The sequence below is a fragment of the Lepisosteus oculatus genome, chromosome 7, assembly GCF_040954835.1.
Source record: "Lepisosteus oculatus isolate fLepOcu1 chromosome 7, fLepOcu1.hap2, whole genome shotgun sequence".
Taxonomy (NCBI): domain Eukaryota; kingdom Metazoa; phylum Chordata; class Actinopteri; order Semionotiformes; family Lepisosteidae; genus Lepisosteus; species Lepisosteus oculatus.
This window is the reverse complement of record NC_090702.1, coordinates 9,504,103-9,523,094: the sequence shown is the minus strand read 5'-3', so window position 1 is coordinate 9,523,094 and position 18,992 is coordinate 9,504,103. Positions and strand designations below refer to the sequence as shown.

The following is an 18,992-nucleotide window of genomic DNA, read 5'->3' as shown; positions in this document are numbered from 1 at the left end:
AATTCTAGCACTGTTCATACCAAAAAGAAACCTTGACATTTTTCTTTGTTTATGTAGTAAGAGCAATTGTACATACAGTAAACATTTAATAAAAGATGTTTGCTCTGTAAAAGATATCTATCAGCAAAATGATGATCTTTTCTGTAGGTGTTCTAACATTTCATTGAAAGTCACGATTGAGGTAAATGTTTTATGCTGATTAGCATTTGTCATCAAATGGAATGATTAACAGGAGTTCTACTGTTAAAGTCACATGCTAATTATGGCCAGTGTTGTAATCAATAGAAGCTGGATATCTGTGACACATGCTTTTTGCCAAGTTGTAGGCGCTGTCTAGTAAAACCTTTCCACTTAAAAGTGTTCAGAGAAGCATATGCTTGTTCACTGGTCTATGAGCCCTAGATGCCACATGTCATCCTTGTCTTTCTCAAAATCATCATCGGGGTTTTTTTTGACAAGTAAGGTGTTGATGGCATGCCTGTCGTATTCTTGTTTCACATGACAGCCACCATTACATGAGGATATTGACCTGCTGGAATATTGTCACTTAAAAATACCCCTGCAGTAAGATCAGGAATTGAGGCCCTAGGACATGATTGTAACGCACCGGAGGGTACAGCAAGGGGATTGGACCCTATGTGGTGCTGAGCAAAAGATGTTAGACAAGGAAATTGTATGGAGAGCAGAAGCAGGGAGTACTTAGCAGAGTCGCGTTGCCAAAAGTCGTGGTCAGGAGGATGTGTAGGTCAAGAAGCTGGGTTTTCTCAAGATGATGGTTTTCTCAGACAAAGAGTTTATAATGAAGGGGAGCTCTATTAGTACAGATGTAATACTGAGTGAGGAGGTGCAGGTGAGGAGCCCTAAAGTAGTGGGTGGTTGGATGGTGTTTTGCAGGACTAGGGATGTGGTTGGATAATTTGAATGTGCGTTGGCGTCTGTGGAAAGAAGCAATGGCTTGTGTCTGCTTAGTGGAGGCCGAGACAATGATGAATATAATGCTATGCTGTCAGGTTCCTTTTTAGTTTACTTTCTGGTAAAATTAGCTCTTAGCTGTTTAGAACACATAGAATACTCTAAAACTGCTGCTTAATGTGAATTACAATGTATTTTATTTTCTAAATCAGAAAATCTAGATTCTTCGAAATCTTGGGCACTTCTTCTAAACAGCACTTCTTTATAGGTCAGTGTTTCTGTACTGGAAAATCTAATGCTGCCAAATTTAGTTTTGATTAGAGGTAATTCCATCAAAATGAGAGTAAAGTACCAAGATGTATGCAAATATTCTAGACAAATTGGGAGTTCTGAGCCTAGAAGCCCTCACTGAGGGCAGACTGTGACAATGCTAATCAGTCCTCCCACGCCAGGCTCTGAGAATACCTCATCGAACTGAAGTCCCTAAGAAACCTTGCTAAGCCAGTCAACACAAACTAAAGGATAACAGTGTTAATTCATTCTGACTTCATCCTTCCATCAGACACCTCACAAAGTGTGGCTGTGTTCTGCATACCTTGGCTGCTGCTGTGCTCTGGTCTATGTGCTCTAAAACATGTGAGAACATAAAGAGAACAATTATATCATTGACTACATTAATACTAAACAGTATATTTATTTCAGCTACCATAAAAACTCTCACAATTCACAAGAAAAGGACAAAATAATAAAAAACATATTCACAATATTCATCATATTCACAAACTGTAAGACAAGTAATTCTCCTGCCTATAATTAAGTACTAGCCAGCTGAAACAAACACCAGATATTAAGGCCAGAAAAACAATTTAAGATGCTTTTTTTGCTGACTTCATAGTCCTTTAATTGTGATAACAACATATATTGGCTGTTGATAAATGACCTATGACAACCACACTGTTTTCCTGGCTGTACAATCTCCTGTATGTCCTCATTCTCCTCACAGAAACTGCAGAAACTGCTCATTGTAAAATTAACCACGCATTAATGCCAAGACTACACTTTCTAGCATCTATATTTTCCACTCTGTTCAGTATATACAGTACATGTCATAAAGTCTGCTATAGCATACCTACTGAGTGCTATAATTCTCTCCACTAGCACTAGATCATTTTATTGCACATACTGCATGTTATTGTTTATTGCATATTATTGTACATACAGTACTGTATTTCCATTGTAGGAGCCCTGGTTTTACTCATACTTGAGCACCAGAAATGGATTGTAAAATCTGATGTAAAGTTACTGTAATTGTATTTATAAAGTTAGGACTGTTTTGACTTAAACCTTTCTTTCAATTGGAAAAAAGCCCAATTACAGACAGAAAAAAGTTTCTGCCACCATGGGAAAATGCACAGTACATTTTATACCCAATCCGTATAACTCAGACATGTTTGTTCTTACAGAAAACCTGCTTTTAATACAGTGATTCACTGAAGATTGTGATTATTTTCTACTACTACAACGTACAACAGTACACCATTAATTGAGTCTTACATTGGCCCTTTATAAAGCTGGGACAGTCACAAAATAACCCCCAACACCCAAGATTTCATTATTTCAAACTGGTTTATATGAAGAGTTTAGGGATTTGCTTACCAAGCTTCTTGTTCCCCTAAGTCCTAAATATTGTATGGAAAAAACTGTGAGTAATAAAGTACTACATCTTGGCAGATATAATTTCTTTGTAACTTTCAGTAATATTCTTCTTTGAAAAATAATAATAAAAACCAGTCAACTTGGGAATTGGTAAAAAGCAGTTAATGAACATAACAGATTGCACATGTGTATACAAAGTGACAGTTTACTTGATAGGGTCATAGTTGCTTTGAGATGTGAAGTGTATGCATGGTATCAGTTTAATGAGGTTTTTAAAAAGTGAACATGTTCTACTCTTTATCTCATCTGGGATTTGTTGGAGTTCTTTTAAGGCTGCGGCACTGGCATATCTCCCAATCTGTTAATAAGCAATCCAAATTGCAAACTGCAAATGTTGTTTTCCAGTCATCAACAAAATACTACCACATGAATTAGATTATATGGTGCACTGTAACCTCTTCTCTCTTTCGCTGTTCCATTAGTTTTGAGGCGGTGATAGAGCAGTTTTGAATTGTGTAAAGTGTGACATGATAAACAGAACCTAAATTTAACATGAACCTAGTTTCATGTTAAACATTTGATCTCTCACATACAGTATGGGGGTTGATGTCATCGCATAAAGTATTTGACATTCGTTTAAGGTTTGTAGCACTGTAGGTGTGAGGACTTTAGATATGACTACAAAAATGTCTTTGTTTCGTCCAGTGTCGCTTTTCTTTTGCCCTTTTACAATATGGGATTTGTGAATTTATCTGAATAAAATTGATCAATCTCTTTAAAAAGACTTAATGTTGCTTTTCATCGTCATCTTGAAGGTCTATAATCTCTGATTCTCTCAGGTTTTATAAATTCCATGTTAAAAGTAGTTTGAAAAAAAGTTCATTTGAAATGATTTTATGTTTGACAGAATTTATAGTAAACATTTCCTTAACATACCTGTAAAGCATAATGTGAAGACAAAAGCTTCAGAAGCAATGACAACTAAAATATACCTACAGATCATACATTTCCCCCGTGCTCTTGTCTCAAAACTCCTCCCCTTACTTTCTTTTTCTCTCCGGTGTGCTGAGAGAAACAGGAGACTGTGTTAATTACAGAAACACAAACAACAAGCACAAACACTTCTGTCCCCAGGGGAAAGTAATGTCAACGGACAAACAAACAGAGAGAACGAGTATACAAATACCTGTAAGTATCAAGAGGGGAACTTGATCTTGACTGGTACCTAAACTGTACCTAAACTGTGCACTTCACAGAACCCAATTCTGATATAAATTCCAAAGGGCACTTTTGTACTGTTTTTTTTAATTCTTGCAATGTGCATACTTTCATAAAAAATAGCAATGCTCAAATGATTTGTTCTACGAAAACTAAAAGATGTTCTACCACACTTTTGTAGCACTCTTTTTTCCAGCTCTTTCCTATTGCATAATGACATGGGTTTCTGAGTCTCTGAGTCTAAATTTAATGAGTTTCTGAAGTATTTTTGCTTTCTTGCTTAATTGTACCTGATTTTCAAGAAAATCACAATACTTACAGTATTCACTTACACTTGACAAAAGTGATACTATTCCTTACCAATGTTTGTACAGTATTTGGCTGCACACCCATTTAATAACAAATTCTCACATTGATTATTTCACACAAATAAGATCAAATAAATTGCTTTAATATTTTTCTAATGCCAGGAATTTTGTTACTGTGAAAGTTACTAACTGATTTGAATTGCAAGCTTCATAAATGAACTCGAGTGCATGGTAAATTTAGTATTAAATGGAACCTTAGCGTACACAAATTGATCAGTGTTAAAGGCCAGGTAGTTTCAAAAGTGTCTTGAATATCTAGCAATTTAACCTGTAAACACTTCATACAGTAGCTTCTGAGGAACCGTACACAGTCTAGAAGTACCCAAGCTACCAAACTGACATGTTTGGTCACAGCTCTGTTACACTACAGCAGTTTTTAACTGAAGCCTGGGATCAGAAGGTTACTTAACTCTTAAACTGAACAAAACATATCTGTTCTGCTTTGTGGAACCTGTGGTTTTAATATATGAAGTTGCTACTTTACAAGCCCTTCATTATAAAAACTAATAAGTTACGCTTACTCCTAACAAGGTAAACACCAGTAGTATTTTTTTTCCAGCTTTAGTGAGATGCAACTTTTATCATGAATACAAATATGGTAATTTCGTTAGAGAAAAGCCTTTTTACCTTTAAGATAAATACCAGTGTATGTCATTTTCATCATGCAATAACACTGGGATACTTATTAAAAATGCATTGTTTATATTTTTGTGATCTTCATATTCTTAACTACTTTTTCTTCTGCAAATAAAAAAAAACGTATTCTCCTGTATTAGCTCTTAATAGTTAAATCCAATCAAACATGCTTGTTTTATCACTTTACAGTATGGCTATAGTAAGCCCACACAACTAATTCAAATACAATATTGTGTACAAAATTAGGTCACATTATATTCTGAGTGAAGCTGGACTGTGTTCTGTACACATACGTAAGTAGGTCCCATTAGCCTTTGGGGCTTACCACTCTGGAAGGGCAGCAATTGCATCAAAGTTATATAACTGTAGCTTTGTCAGTTTTTGTTAGAACAAACTATTTAAAAAGACCTAAATGCAAAAACTGAATAACCTTTGCACAGAAAGACAGCCTCCTCAAAGACAAGCTTATTCTCTTGAATTTCATTTTTTACAGTTTTATTGTTGTTTCATTATACTTATATTTAATTTTACTTAATGTGTCCATTGAGCTTGACAGTTTCTTTTTGTGATTTTTTATTTACGTTTATTTCACTGGTCTTTTGTGCATTGTTCTGCTTTTTCTGTGATGTACTACTGTAAAAAAAGTATTTGTAAAGGTAAACAGATAATTATTTTTGTCTCAGAGTTTTAAACAATATTCTTCTAGAGTGACTTTAATTTTCAGATCCAATGCAATCCTAATTTTATAAAAACTGAACAAACATATTGGCTGTCAGCCAGACAATATTATTTGACTCAATTGTGTTGAGTACCTTGTAGCTTTTTGCTGTTTGTTGCTAAATGTTATACACAATTTGAACTACAGTACATGCATACTGTTTGGTGGTTTCCTTCATGAAAATAATAAGCATTCATATAAATAATGTTATTTTATTCAAGCAACAATTGAGAAAACCCAATGTAAAAATAACTTAAGGACAAACACAGACCTCATTATGTTCCCCTGCCATTCTGTGCACCACAGCTCCAGAAACTCTCAAGTTAACAATAAACAATAAAACTGCTTTGTGTACTGTATCAATACCAGCTCCACTTCTCAAAGACTCAGCCATAATAAGGAAAATAAGCCAAGTGCAGTTTTTTTTTCTTGATTACTGGGATATGCTGTGATTGATGTTACTCCCAAAAGCACAAAAGACAGCTTGCTGGATGTGTTCATTGAAAAATAAAGAATTTGCACAGCAATTAGTTAATTTTTTATCCCTTTTGCTTGTTTAAGGAATATTTTGTCATTGCAATACAGACAGTGCTCAGTTTCCAGACCCCTCACTTTTAATGCTGCCTGCAATGCAAACCCTTCCAACCCCATATGAATTGCAGCTTCCTGCTTTTTTTTTTGCTAATGCAGTAACCAAGAAAAGAAAGCCTTCTGAATTAGAGCAAAGCTAATTTGTGGAATCTATCAAGCCACAGACTCCTTAAGGATTCAAACCAAAAAACCTGCCAGGCTTCAATGCTTCACCATTCAAGTGCACAGGTTTGTTCTATACATTGTCCACACCACTTCACACCAACCGCTGATGTTCTGGAAGTTCAGTAGCTAGTGTGTGTGATCTCCTTTGTTCATCAACAAAAGAGAACAAATGTGTGTGGTGTGACTGTTAACTGGTGAAACTGCAAATGCTTGATGCTGATTTTAGTGGTTTGTGTCACTGAGATTACTTGCTGTTTTTCTTTACTACCCACTGTAATACCAGACATAACTATATACAGTAGTTACTGTATATATATTTTGCGACATTTCTCAAAGATTGTTAGAAAAAAAGACTAATGTGAATACTACTCAGTTCAAATACTGCTTCTTTTGTTAAATAAACCATAGTTGTTGCAGACATAAGCAATATCACATAATAATATTTAAAACAAGTTTCAGTACTTCCAGATTTATTACAGCAATATTTATATTTGTCAAAACTCTTTAACAACGTTTTAATCTTTTTTGGATAAATAGGTAGCATTTCTTTTAAAAGTAATTTGGAAAATCAGAAAAAATAAAGCTTTGACTCCTTTTGTACATCTCAAGTCAATTGTCTTCCTCAATTAATTTACCCTGAACTGTTCGAACTGTGTAATCTCTGAATTCGTGTGCGGCATCTGAACCACGACAATCTGAAACTGACGTTCTTTCATCTTGGGACTGTCACCCTGGTGCCTCACCATAGCACTTGCTTTAGAGTGTATTTCATTTTATCAGCCACTGGCAGTGGTATGACCTGGCACTGGGTCTGATTTGGTCTAGAAAAGCAAAGTGTGAGGATGGCAGAGAGCTTATGAGGCCTTTTGCTGTTTCTGTTCTCAAGTGAAAGGTCAATGTTTTCAGAAGAATAATAATTCACAGGATGAATGCTGGAGGCTTAACACTTATTTTCCATTCAGAACTCATTCATTGAGAATAACTGAAACACAGCAGAATTACAGCCAATCACCTCTCACTGCTGGTGTGTTTCTTATGATCAAACAATGCATCAAGGATGCAGGTCATATTCATTGGATGTACCCTAAAACAGATTGCATGACAAAGAAAAAACATAATATCGTTAATGCACATGTGATGCAAGATAGAAAGATAGTATGATACAGTTCACCAGTTTATGAGTTCACATCCTATACTTTTTAAAGTATTGCCTGGTGAAATCTACAACAACTGGGCAAGTGAAAACCGAAAAAGAGATATCATTTGGAATAACATTAAGCAGAAGAAGCCTGGTGTATTATTGATCATTTGTTCAAAGGCATCTGTGATCTGTTTGTAGGGAATGGGAAATGGGAAATAAATGAAGTCCGTCAAAAGGAATTTCTCTATGCACTGATTGCAAGAAACTGAATGAGTAAAAAGATGGCAAAATCAGCAGTTGACATGGATTTTGTCTAATTGTCTGTTTCCTTCTTCATATGAAGAATAATTCATGTTCAAGATTAAATGTACCTCTAGCAATAAGACATGTTGGGTGCTAACCCAAAAAATAAAAGCCAGTTAGGGCCGAATATCACAAAAACTGGCAAGAAGTAATATCCTTAGAAAATGCTAGAGCGAGAGTCAGTAACAAATACCAATATATACAGTATGATGGCATAACATTCAAATTAACATAATTGCTTCTCAATTCTAATGCTTTTTATAAACAGATTTCAATGGAGAAATGTAGAAAGAACAGATTTAATGTTTCCTATTTTATTTTGGAACCTAACCACATGGGCTACTTGTTTAATGAGTCATATCTAACCTAATCAATATGAGTGTTGTTGGAGGTTTCTTAGTTTCCTATTCCTGTCAGGTTTGACCCAATTTCTTCTCTTGTGTGATAACTCCCCCACTCTCCCTAGCCAAACACATACACAGCTCTGCTATTTTCTGGCTCTAGCTATGCCAAAGCAATTGAATAAGGTTAATCCACAAGCAACCAATATTTCAGTTTTTCTTATAAGAACCAGTAGTTCTCAGACTTGAATTCCTACAAGCTCTGAAAATCTTTGAAAATTGTAACTCAATTGTAAATGACTTCTTTCCTCAGGAGCAACAGCCAGACTCAGAATACCATGCATTGAAATACCATTTGTATTCATTCGTTAATCAGCATCAGCTGCAATATTTAATGAGAAAATTGCATTGCAATTCATGCCAATTTCTAACTTGGGATGACATTCCTGAGCAGAAAGATCCTGTACAATTAAGTGTACAGAACATTGTATTGGAATTGACTTAGAAATGCATAACAATTGAATTGTTTCAATATCAATATATCAATTGTATTTATTAACCTTCAATAATAAAGTAAAAAAAGAAATACTCTCTAACTGGGCTTATCTGAACTCATTTTTCAACAGATTTCAATGTATTTCAGGAAGGTTTTCTGTGTAGGATTTCACAAATACTTCATACAAAAAAATGATGCATCTACCACAAAAAAGAAAATAATATTTCTTAATAGATATCTGAAAACATTTGGACCATTTGGTAAAATGCACAGTTTTATTATCCAATTCTGGACAATGTAACTGTTGCCTATAAAATTTTTGTTGTTGTGCTTGGTACAACGTTTATTGCCAGCTTGTCCAAATCCACCTGCAAATGGGTTATAAATGGAAACAAAATTTTAACTGTGTACTGAATGAAAATCATATGTGAGGTACTGTATTTAACTAGATTTGGTTACACAATAATGACAGTAAAGTTTTAAAATTTATTAAGATATATTTACTATTAAGATATAACAAATGTCATATACATAAGGATTTTTACTTTAATGAACAGTTTTCCAAACATTTCTTAATAAAATATTCAAAGAACATTAAAAAAAGTACTATGTATGATCAAGCCAAAGTGAAGACACCTGTTGCATAAACTCAAGGCAAAAAAGAGCTCCAACCGCTAATTCAGATCCTTAAAGTGAGATCTCGCAATTATCACAAATTATGAAAATGCCAGCTGTTAAAATACTCTAGCCCTTGCTCACTTGTGGTTAATATAATCAATACAATTCAACTTTATTGTCATTTTTTTTGTTTCTGAGTTTGCATACATACATCTTTACATTTTTATATTAGTAAAGAAAATAATCATATAATTGATAATTTCACCACTGCAAAACCTCTTCACCTCTTGTTTTTTATATGTCATCACAGTATGCTTCACTCACACAGCCCAACAGCTGAGTGAACACACACCAGACTCTATTCCCAGCTCAGAAGGAGCTGATCAGAGTGCTGAAGTACATTTCTAGCTCTCCCCAACTGCTTCTGCAATTCCGTGTTTGTGAACAGAACACACTACCTTCAGCACTTACTTTGAGTTGAAAGGTGTAGAAGTGCCTTTGAACTTGCAGTGGTTTTCCTTCTCTTCCCCAGTTCCTTCTTCTCCCTTTAACCAGACTCACAATGCAATGCCTGTTTTGTTGTGAAGACACCCTGACTGAAAGCTCTTTTCCTGACTCGTGATCAGGAGCTCATTAAGGCAAGGTCACTCCAGGGACAGGCCTGACAGCAGGGGGAGAGCTAAAGGGAGTAGGAGGGAGGCATATGGATGGAGAAGTACAGCACAAGCAGCAGAAGAATTGGACAGAGGAGAGCTTAGGACAGATGGAAAGTAGGGGTAAAGGCCTGAGAAAAAAGTTGGGAGTTAAAAAAGAAGCAAGGTGAAGGATATAAGTGATCTGAAGCCAGTTTAATAATAAGTGCAATTAGCATAAATGAGCATTTATTGTTGAAAGAAAAAGCCAAGTTTCCTTTGATGATGCCAATGAAGTTAATATGTGAACAAAATAGTTTAGACAATAAAATCTTATCAGTTATTTTAGTTAAAATAACAGTGAAATGTACCCACATACTTTATGCTGAATAAAACTTTTTTTCTGTGGAAAATTGTAAAACTAAAATGCATTATTAATGTGCAAAAAAGATGATAACATCAGAACATTGTTCATAAATTACTTAGTAAGGTAAAATGCTGAAATCTGCCACATGCAGTGCTACACATCATCATAAAAATGGTAGTGAGTGAATATAGTGAGGATACACTTAGGAATTTTTACCTATTGTTATCAGTCCTATTACATACAGTATAGCCACATCACCGTACTTTCATTTCCTGTATATTCTAAGAAACGACAGCAGATTGCAAAAAAAGGGCATCCTACAATCGATTCATTCTTAACACTTTTCTTAGTTATGGCACAGATTGTTTTTACAAATTTATGAGATGTCTTTGAGTTGAAAGATAAGACTCAGTAGTTACCATCTATTGCACAGTGTATTTTGTAAACTGTCCATGGTTAATTTTGTCAACAACATTTCTGATCAAAATCTTCATCAGCTAATTCTTTTATCTTTTACTCAACAATGACAAAAAGCTCTTGTAAATAATTTCGAATGATGATGATGAAGATGCTTTGCATTTTTGTTTGAGTAAATTAAGAAGAGACAAAATCACCTGTGTGACTAAAACTCAGATGAAAAGGAATGTCGTCATGAGAGTCACTGTTTGAGCATTTATTGTCTGGCAAAAACCATGCTGATTCTAATTGGTACAATCTTAGGGCTACTACTGTATAATAATTAACAAGTCCCGGGGTCTGTTCTTTTGTTTTTTTTCTATTATTTTGTATCTGTCCCTCATTTCCAGCAGGTCTTATCCACACTCCAGAGTAATGAACTCTTATTTTGTGTTAATTGAAGCAATAATGTGCATTTCTATCAAATTATATACAGTAATCCACACAAGTGTATGTGGCAGCATTTGGACCAAAGAAATACTGAATTGCAAGAGTCCAAAACTGACCAAGCATTTTCCCCTGTATAACATAAAAAGTGTGCAGACGCAATGTGGATTAGCACAGCTGAAGTCAGTATTGCAGATGCAGATGCAGATGAATCTAGAAGAGACCTTCTTACAGCTGTGGGTCAACTAAGGTAAAGATGAGGATGAAATTGTTAATACATAACCAATATTTTTAAATGACATTATTGATTGATGATAGTTTTTCAGGCACTCAGTGAGAAGCTGTCAATGTACAATTTTTCAAGTGTACAGTATAGAAAACATTTTTAGCATGAATCTACAATATAATTTCATAATATTCTTCTGTTAAGGACACTTCTCTGTTGCCCGAGGAAATGTGACAAGAATTTGCTCATTAGAATACATTTCTGAATAAGGTTAATGTATTTTACTTTATCCATCAAAATACCATAGACACATAATTATTTGAATCAGTCCCGCATCATTGCAGTAGCAGAGTATCACTTACTGTATATAGCACCTTATCTAAAGCCCAACACTTATGTAAAGTTATCTTAAGTTCCCATTCTAAATAAAAAAATGCTAAGATCATTTGTTTATTTGGCAGGAGTGAATTGCAGTTTTGGTCCGAAAGCAAGTAAGCAGTAAAAGAATACCAGAAGGGGCACTGTAGCTAATTAGTGTTAAGTAGCTGGAACCATAAGTGCTGTGCCAATAAATAAAAAAAGTGCTTCACTGCTTTCTTAGAAAGTTTAGTAAACTGTTAGACCATAGGACCCTGCAACACAAGAATTGGGATTTCTAAATTAAAATTTGCAAGCACATTCTGCAATGCTTGTTTAATAGAAATATAACTTCTCATCCTTGTTATTTCTTTTTAATTTAATTTTATTTTTGCTGTTGTCACTTCATGTTCAAAAATGTACTGTAGCATATTACAATCTGGAAGAAGTAAAATTTAAATTCCAACAAAACAAAGGTATTGGTGACCTTCCTTGAAAAGAATGTTATGTATTTCAACTCAATTTATTATATTGTATCACTTAAAAGTGCCGTGAGTTTACCAGAAACATATTTTTTTTCCTAAGGGGAAAAAAAACCCTCAGGATGACCACAAGATGGAATAATTACATCTTTTTTATTGAAATCAAATGTTTACAAATCAGTTTGTTCCCTATGCATTGTAGGTACTTACATAATAAAAACAGCATCTGCAATTTGTTAAAACCTACACTGTTCTCAAGCAGCTCAAGCTGGCTTAATCAGCAATCAACGTTTTGGTATCTGGTGTCAGAAAAAAATACTGCAGTCATACCACAAACTGTCATCCCTCCTCTACAGGGCGCTCCAACCTTTTACTATTAGTTTCATTATTACGTGCAGCTGTCTCCTGTTTAACCCATTAATACTGTATATAAGTTATGTGCCTCCTAAGCTCTGCGCTCAGCATTGGAAGATAGACACCCGGATGCCCACCTACTGCGCCAGCAGAGACCAGACAGCATAGGCTTCATTACGGCATCCTGACCATCTGGGTCCGGGGCTTGGAGCACCTGGCCTTATCATCGTGTTTTTAACTTCCTTGTTCCTGTTCCTGTTCCAGTTCCAACCAGGTTCTCGATTTAACTGTCCGTCTTGGATTGATCTCTGGGCTACCTGGACTTTGGACTACGCCCTGTTTTTCCTTTTTGGACTCCCACTGGACTTGTTTGCCTGCGCTCCCTCTTGCACCTGGATCACCATCGGCACCGCCCCCTGTCTATCCTCCCATCCATTCTTCTCTGTGTTTTCCCTATTGTCCTTCTCCAGTCTCTTCTGGATTATACCGTCTGCATAGGGTCCTAAATACGCACTACACAGGAGTCAGAACCATCTCCAGTTTCAAAAACACTTGATCACTTGTGATCGACCCCTTGGGCAGACCCTGGTGATCCCCTGCAGTCTTGACCTGAAAGATAGATGGCTCAACAATGACTCCAGCTGGCTAAACAATGTCCCCAGGGAGAACTCTTATCTTCTGCCTCAGTCAATTACACAGTTGCAATTACACATCAAACCAGTCCATAAACCACTGGAGTGGTTGCCAACACGGTTACAATCACCAACCAGATGAGGAGCCTATTTAGGGATATTAATTAAAAGGGAGAAACAACAACAGAAAGGCAACATACTTATACAGCAACCCTTAATTCCTGCTTGCTAAAGCACCCCCAGGTCACTAGGTATAACATAATATTCTTCACAGCAGGATATTTCTAATGTGTTGCCTGAGCTGGAGAGGGAAATAAATAGCAGCATAATGGCTCTCCAGACGGAGCTGGGGAAGAATAATAGTTAGCAGTAGTTCTGCCCTTTAAGCCAAAGATGAGGAAAAATAAGATACCGTAGTAGTAGCACAGTCCTTTCAGCTGGAGATGGATTCAATATGTGCTGGTTGATCTGACAGGGCTCCTCCTAGGATTTGACTCCATGTGAACACTGTCTTGTTCTCTGCTCAGTGCTCCATTCTTTCTGTCTGAAGCAGGATGCACAGCTGATCCTTCTCCAGTGATTGCTGAGTGTCCTGTCAAACTACCCATGATCTGTGCACCACCATCTTGGGAAGAGGAAAGCTTCAGAAAAAAATGCAAGTCCACAGGGGAAGGCACCACTCCTTAAGGACTCAGCCCCACAGTAATTATCACAATAATTATTGTTATAAGCCGGTATGGTGTTTTGTGATATATTGAAATACAAGCCTTTAAGTGTTCTTTTTGATGATTATCTTGGATTTGTACTCAATACAAAGCCCATTAAATAATATGATCAATCGTTTCTGCTCCTAACTTCTATTCCAATTGGAATAAGGCACAAACACATCTACTGGCTACACGTAGTTCACTGTACTGTATTCCCGACTTTAATAATTCATCATTAATTAATATTTAATATTAATATAATACTGAAATCGGCAGTGGTGGCAACTATCCCTTCTGTGAATTCAGAATATACAGTATCTGTCATTTTTAAGTTATGGAAAGAGCAAAATCTGAATTTGTTTTGACACAAGATGGTATTCACATTAATTCAGAAATGAATGTTTCAAAAATGTCAATTAAAGGTTCAAGGACAGATGGTACAATCATAAATAAAGACTTAAACACAACACAGTTTCAGATGATCACACTTGACACAAACCAGATTTTGCATTATATAACTGTCATATTTATTTTAGCAAACTTACATGAAGAGTACTTGCATGTTTAGTTGATTGCAGCATTTATCATTTATTTTAGATAACTCATTAGGGTATGCTGGTATGACAGTGATGTTAAATGTTAAGATTCTGGAATATACAGTTAGCTGGTTCAAAAACATGATTTTCCCTTGTGGCATTTTTAGTGTGTATTCTTGCAATGGACAAGAGCTAATTACAAAACTCTGAAAGCCCCTTGATTGCCTCATTTGCATGTTTCAGTGTGGTGAGAAAAGTGGAGTTGCAGAAATGTGTGCTCTGAAAAAACACAGCTGGATGTCTCTATGAAGGATAAGTACATCTAGGAATATATGTCCTTGTCATGGTAGGTTAATGAAGTGCTGATCATGATATTATCCACTATGATTGGTGATGCACAATACCCCAAGATGATAGCATACATTTATTATAATTTGTCTTCAATTACATTCATGCATTTCCCGAAACTGTAACGAATGCTGTACATTTTAATCATGTAATGTTTATAGTCATTTGGTAGTTTCATAAAGTCTCAGAAAGTTTACGGAAGCTTACTAAAGCTGCTTTGTTTGTCACTGGGAATTAAAGGAGAGTGAATAGAGAAATAAAATACAAATGCCTCTTGTCATCGTGGGGTTTGAGTATCTGTGGTAAATGATTATTAGCTTCATTAGCTCTTGTGGTGTATTTTTAAAGGGTCTATAAGACATCTCAGTTTCAAATCTGGCAACCGTCATCAAGCAAATCAAGGCTAATGTGATGATGGCTTCCACCAGGAAGAGCACAAACGAAAAGTTTGCCTAATGTGTAGCCAGAAATGTAGTTTATAGTGAGTACCCACAACCAAGGGTAACAATTGTAAATCTTCAAATACCTTGGGTAACATCAGGATACAGTGTCTTTTAAATTATTAAACTGATATCATGTTGCATTGTCCAAACAGAAAATAGTATTATAAAACACAAAATATTGAATGACTAAACTAAGGACATCTTTTAGCTTCAAGATAAACAAAGATAGATCTAGTCAGTACTGGGTTGAGAGATCTCCATGAAAAACCAAGTTGCCTCTTTGCACAGATGCTCAAGACACAAGATGCCAAAGCAACAGAAAAGTTATTAGACATCTTTATAATAATGCTTAATTCTCAGTGAAATAATATACCTTACCTCTACAAAGATAAGTAAATATAATTATTATTATTATGAACTAAAATTAATCATTTGTGTTTGGGATAACAAGTTAACTCTTGAGATCTATAATGCAATAATTACAGTTTTCTTTATTTAAACAATCTAGTCAAACAGTTCTATGAGCAATTTGAAAAAATACAAACGATAGAGCTGGGCTGAGTTTGACACAGCTGTCCAGTCTCTCTGTGCTCTGTGCCAGTTGTACAGTCAGGGATGGAAAAGAGAGGGAATTTCCTGACTAGTGTTGCTTAGCTAGGTGCTGAAGATGGAAGCTTAGTATTATGCTTAATTTAGCTTTCAAACACTCTGCAAAGACAGTTTGACTACGGTCATATCAAGAAACCGGTGGGGAGAAATTGGGTTGTCCTGGGGTGTAGCACTTTTACTGAATATAGTTTTGATTTTCATGCTGTCGACAAGAAGGTCCAACTGTATTAATTATATTTATAAGGTGATATTTTATAAGACTTTACAATCCGACTTCAAAATCCTCATGCTCACCTACAAAGCTCTGCATGGCTTGGCACCTCAGTACCTGTCTGATCTATTATCGCCCTACTCCCCACCTCACAACCTTAGTTCTTCTAATTCTGGTCTCATAACTGTCCCCCACGTCTGTCTACACTCTATGGGTGACAGGGCCTTCTCCTGTTATGCCCCTAAGCTCTGGAACTCTCTCCTCAAGCATAGCAGAGATTAATTCACCTTCTCTAAACTCCTTAATATCCAGACTCAAAACCTTCTTCTTTAGAAGAGCCTTTACTTAACTGGTTCCATTTCTTACCCCTCTGCTCCTACTATATTTAGTACCACCATCTACTGTCTCCTCTGCGTATTCTCATCGTGTTTACCTTGTGTATTTTTTATTGTTTATTGTGTATGTTTTATTGTTTATTTTTAATTGTTGTTGTTGCTGTTGTTATTCTGTAAAGCCCTTTGAGAAGCCACCTTTAAAGGCGCTATATAAAATAAAGTTTATTATTATTATTAAATGTACAACTGACTAACCAATCACAAGATTTCTCTAATGCAGAAAGAATCTTAGGCAGAAGTCTGTTTACTTATTGGCTTACTCTCGATCTGGCCTGGTTGACAGACAAGTTGAAGGTAGAACTCTTTGACCGCAATTAGTAACGATATGTGTTGCAAAAATTAAACACTTCTATCAAAGAGAAGAACCTTACCATAAGGCCAACAGCCATATCACCCTGCAACTCACAACTGGCAGTCCACTGAAGCTAAGCAGGTGTGAGCCTGGTCAGTACCTGGATAGGAGACCTCCTGGGAAAACTAAGGTTGCTCCTGGAAGAGGTGTTAATGGGGCCAGCATGGGGCGCTTACCCTGCGGTCCATGTGGGTCCTAGTGCCCCAGTTTAGTGACAGGGACACTATATTGTAAAAAGGCGCTCTCTTTTGGATGAGATGTAAAACTGAGGTCCTGACTGTCTGTGGTCATTAAAAATCCCAGGGCACTTCTCGAAAAGAGTAGGGGTGTAACCCTGGTGTCCTGGCCAAATTTCCCATTGGCCCTTATCAATCATGGCCTCGTAATAATCCCCGTCTATGAATTAGCTTCATTACTCTGCTTTCCTCCCCACTGATAGCTGAAGTGTAGTGAGCATTCTGGCGCACTTTGGCTGCTGTTGCATCATCCAGGTGGATGCTGCACATTGGTGGTGATGGAGGGGAGTCCCTGTCATTACCTGTAAAGCACTTTGAGAGGAGTGTCCAGAAAAGCACTATATAAGTGTAAGCAATTATTATAATCATTATTATTATTATTATTATTATTATTATTATTATTATTATTATTATTATAACTGTCAAGGATGATAGTGGGATTTGCTGCCTCATAATCTTGAAGGCTAGCCATCATTGAGACACCCTTAAATTCAGCAGTGTATCAGCAGATTCTAGAGCAAAATGTCACCTGAAGTGCATCTTGTAGTGAGCCAGATCCTAGCTTAAAAAGAATTACAAGAAGCAGAAATGTTATATTTTACAATGATCTAGTCAAACACCTGACTTGAACCCCAAAATAATATTTTGGCAGGACCTGAAGTAAGCTATCCATTTAAAGAAGTCCTCAAAAATTGCAGTGTTGGAGGAGTCATATAAGGAGGAATGAACTAAAATTATTCAAAACCAATGTGAGTGAACAAGAGTTACATGAAATATTTACTTGCAGTCATTGCTGCTGGGGCTGCTACTGATTAATGAATTTAAAGGTTTACATTCTTTCACACATGGATAATGAATGTCGCATAATTTGATGAAAAATAAATGTTTAAAGAGTATTATGTTTCATGTCATTTCATTAGCTAACCATATATATTATTAGGACTTATATTCTGATCTAAAAACATTTTACTTTTTAGATATGTGAAAAATGTGAAAATCCTAAAGGGAAAAACTTTTTTTGGGCATCATAGGTTGCCATCTTTTTTCCCTTTCATTCTCTGTTTTTTCTGTTCTTCTAATTCAGGTCCAGTATCTGTTCTGCACTACACATTTAAACAACGCAAGCAATTTGTGAGATGGCAATGGAGTGTTCACTGGCTGAGAGTTAAGATTGCCACAATCTGTGGTCCAAAAAGAAGACTTTAAATAGACAACTGTGATAGAAGCATTTGTCATTTGGTTTTCTTTTCTTTATTTATTCATTTCTTATATAATGTGGACTGTATATGTATGTATACTATCTATATTTATATATTATAAATATATAGGTATTTATAGAAACCAACTGTGAATCCATCACAACTGTGAAGTCAACAAGAAAACAAACATACTGACGCACTACTGTACAATAGAAAGAGAACATTTGTAAAGTTTTCTTTACGGACATGGTCATGGACACGTTGTCATTATGTTGCAGTGAAAAAATCTATTTTATTAATCTAATGTGTTGTGATTAAATGTATACAAAAGGGCATAATGCAAGAGATGAACATAGTCTTTTTTAATTCAGTGTAATACAAATGAATAAGAGAATTTCAAAACTCCATTGCTATTACTAAATATATACATAAACAATATAAATCTGTTTCCAAAATAATTGGTTCAAAATCTTTGTATCCACTTTAAGGATGTAGTTCATATTATTTTATTTTAATCGAGAATGAAATCATAGTGAAATACAGTATGAGACAGACAATGCTCTTAAATGGAGCATGTAGTATATTTAGAATTCAAGAGAGAGAGATGGCTTTTAGAAAATATGTTTGTGCTGTGAGGCAGAGTTAGCTCCATTGGCCCACCACACTGTGGGCTGCAGTGAAGCAATGTGTTCCTTTGAAACAATTTGTATGTGTGTGCTGTCTGCGTTTCTCGGTGAGTGTCAGTCAGCCAGCTAATGATGGGAACTGGGGGCCTGGGAAGTATAGTGTCTGTGAGGGCTGTTTATTCCTTAGTTGCCAGCAATTTCAGTCAGGCACTCTTTCCTGCTGGGATTCTCTAACAAAACCTACATTCACTTGCCTTTGCTTCTGTTGCAGCTG

General features: G+C 35.9%; 1 protein-coding gene across 3 annotated transcripts in view; it reads right to left on the bottom strand.

The window, feature by feature from the left end:
- Window positions 1-9,771, bottom strand: part of ptn (pleiotrophin) — a 99,728-nt gene extending 89,957 nt beyond the window's left edge. For 2 of the 3 annotated variants that reach the window (XM_015353017.2, XM_015353016.2), the window contains exon 1: window positions 9,635-9,771. The gene's annotated coding sequence lies outside the window, so the exon portion shown is untranslated. The remainder of the gene's footprint in view (window positions 1-9,634) is intronic. The other variant, XM_006633685.3, reaches the window with a different exon arrangement.
- Window positions 9,772-18,992: the final 9,221 nt, after the last annotated feature.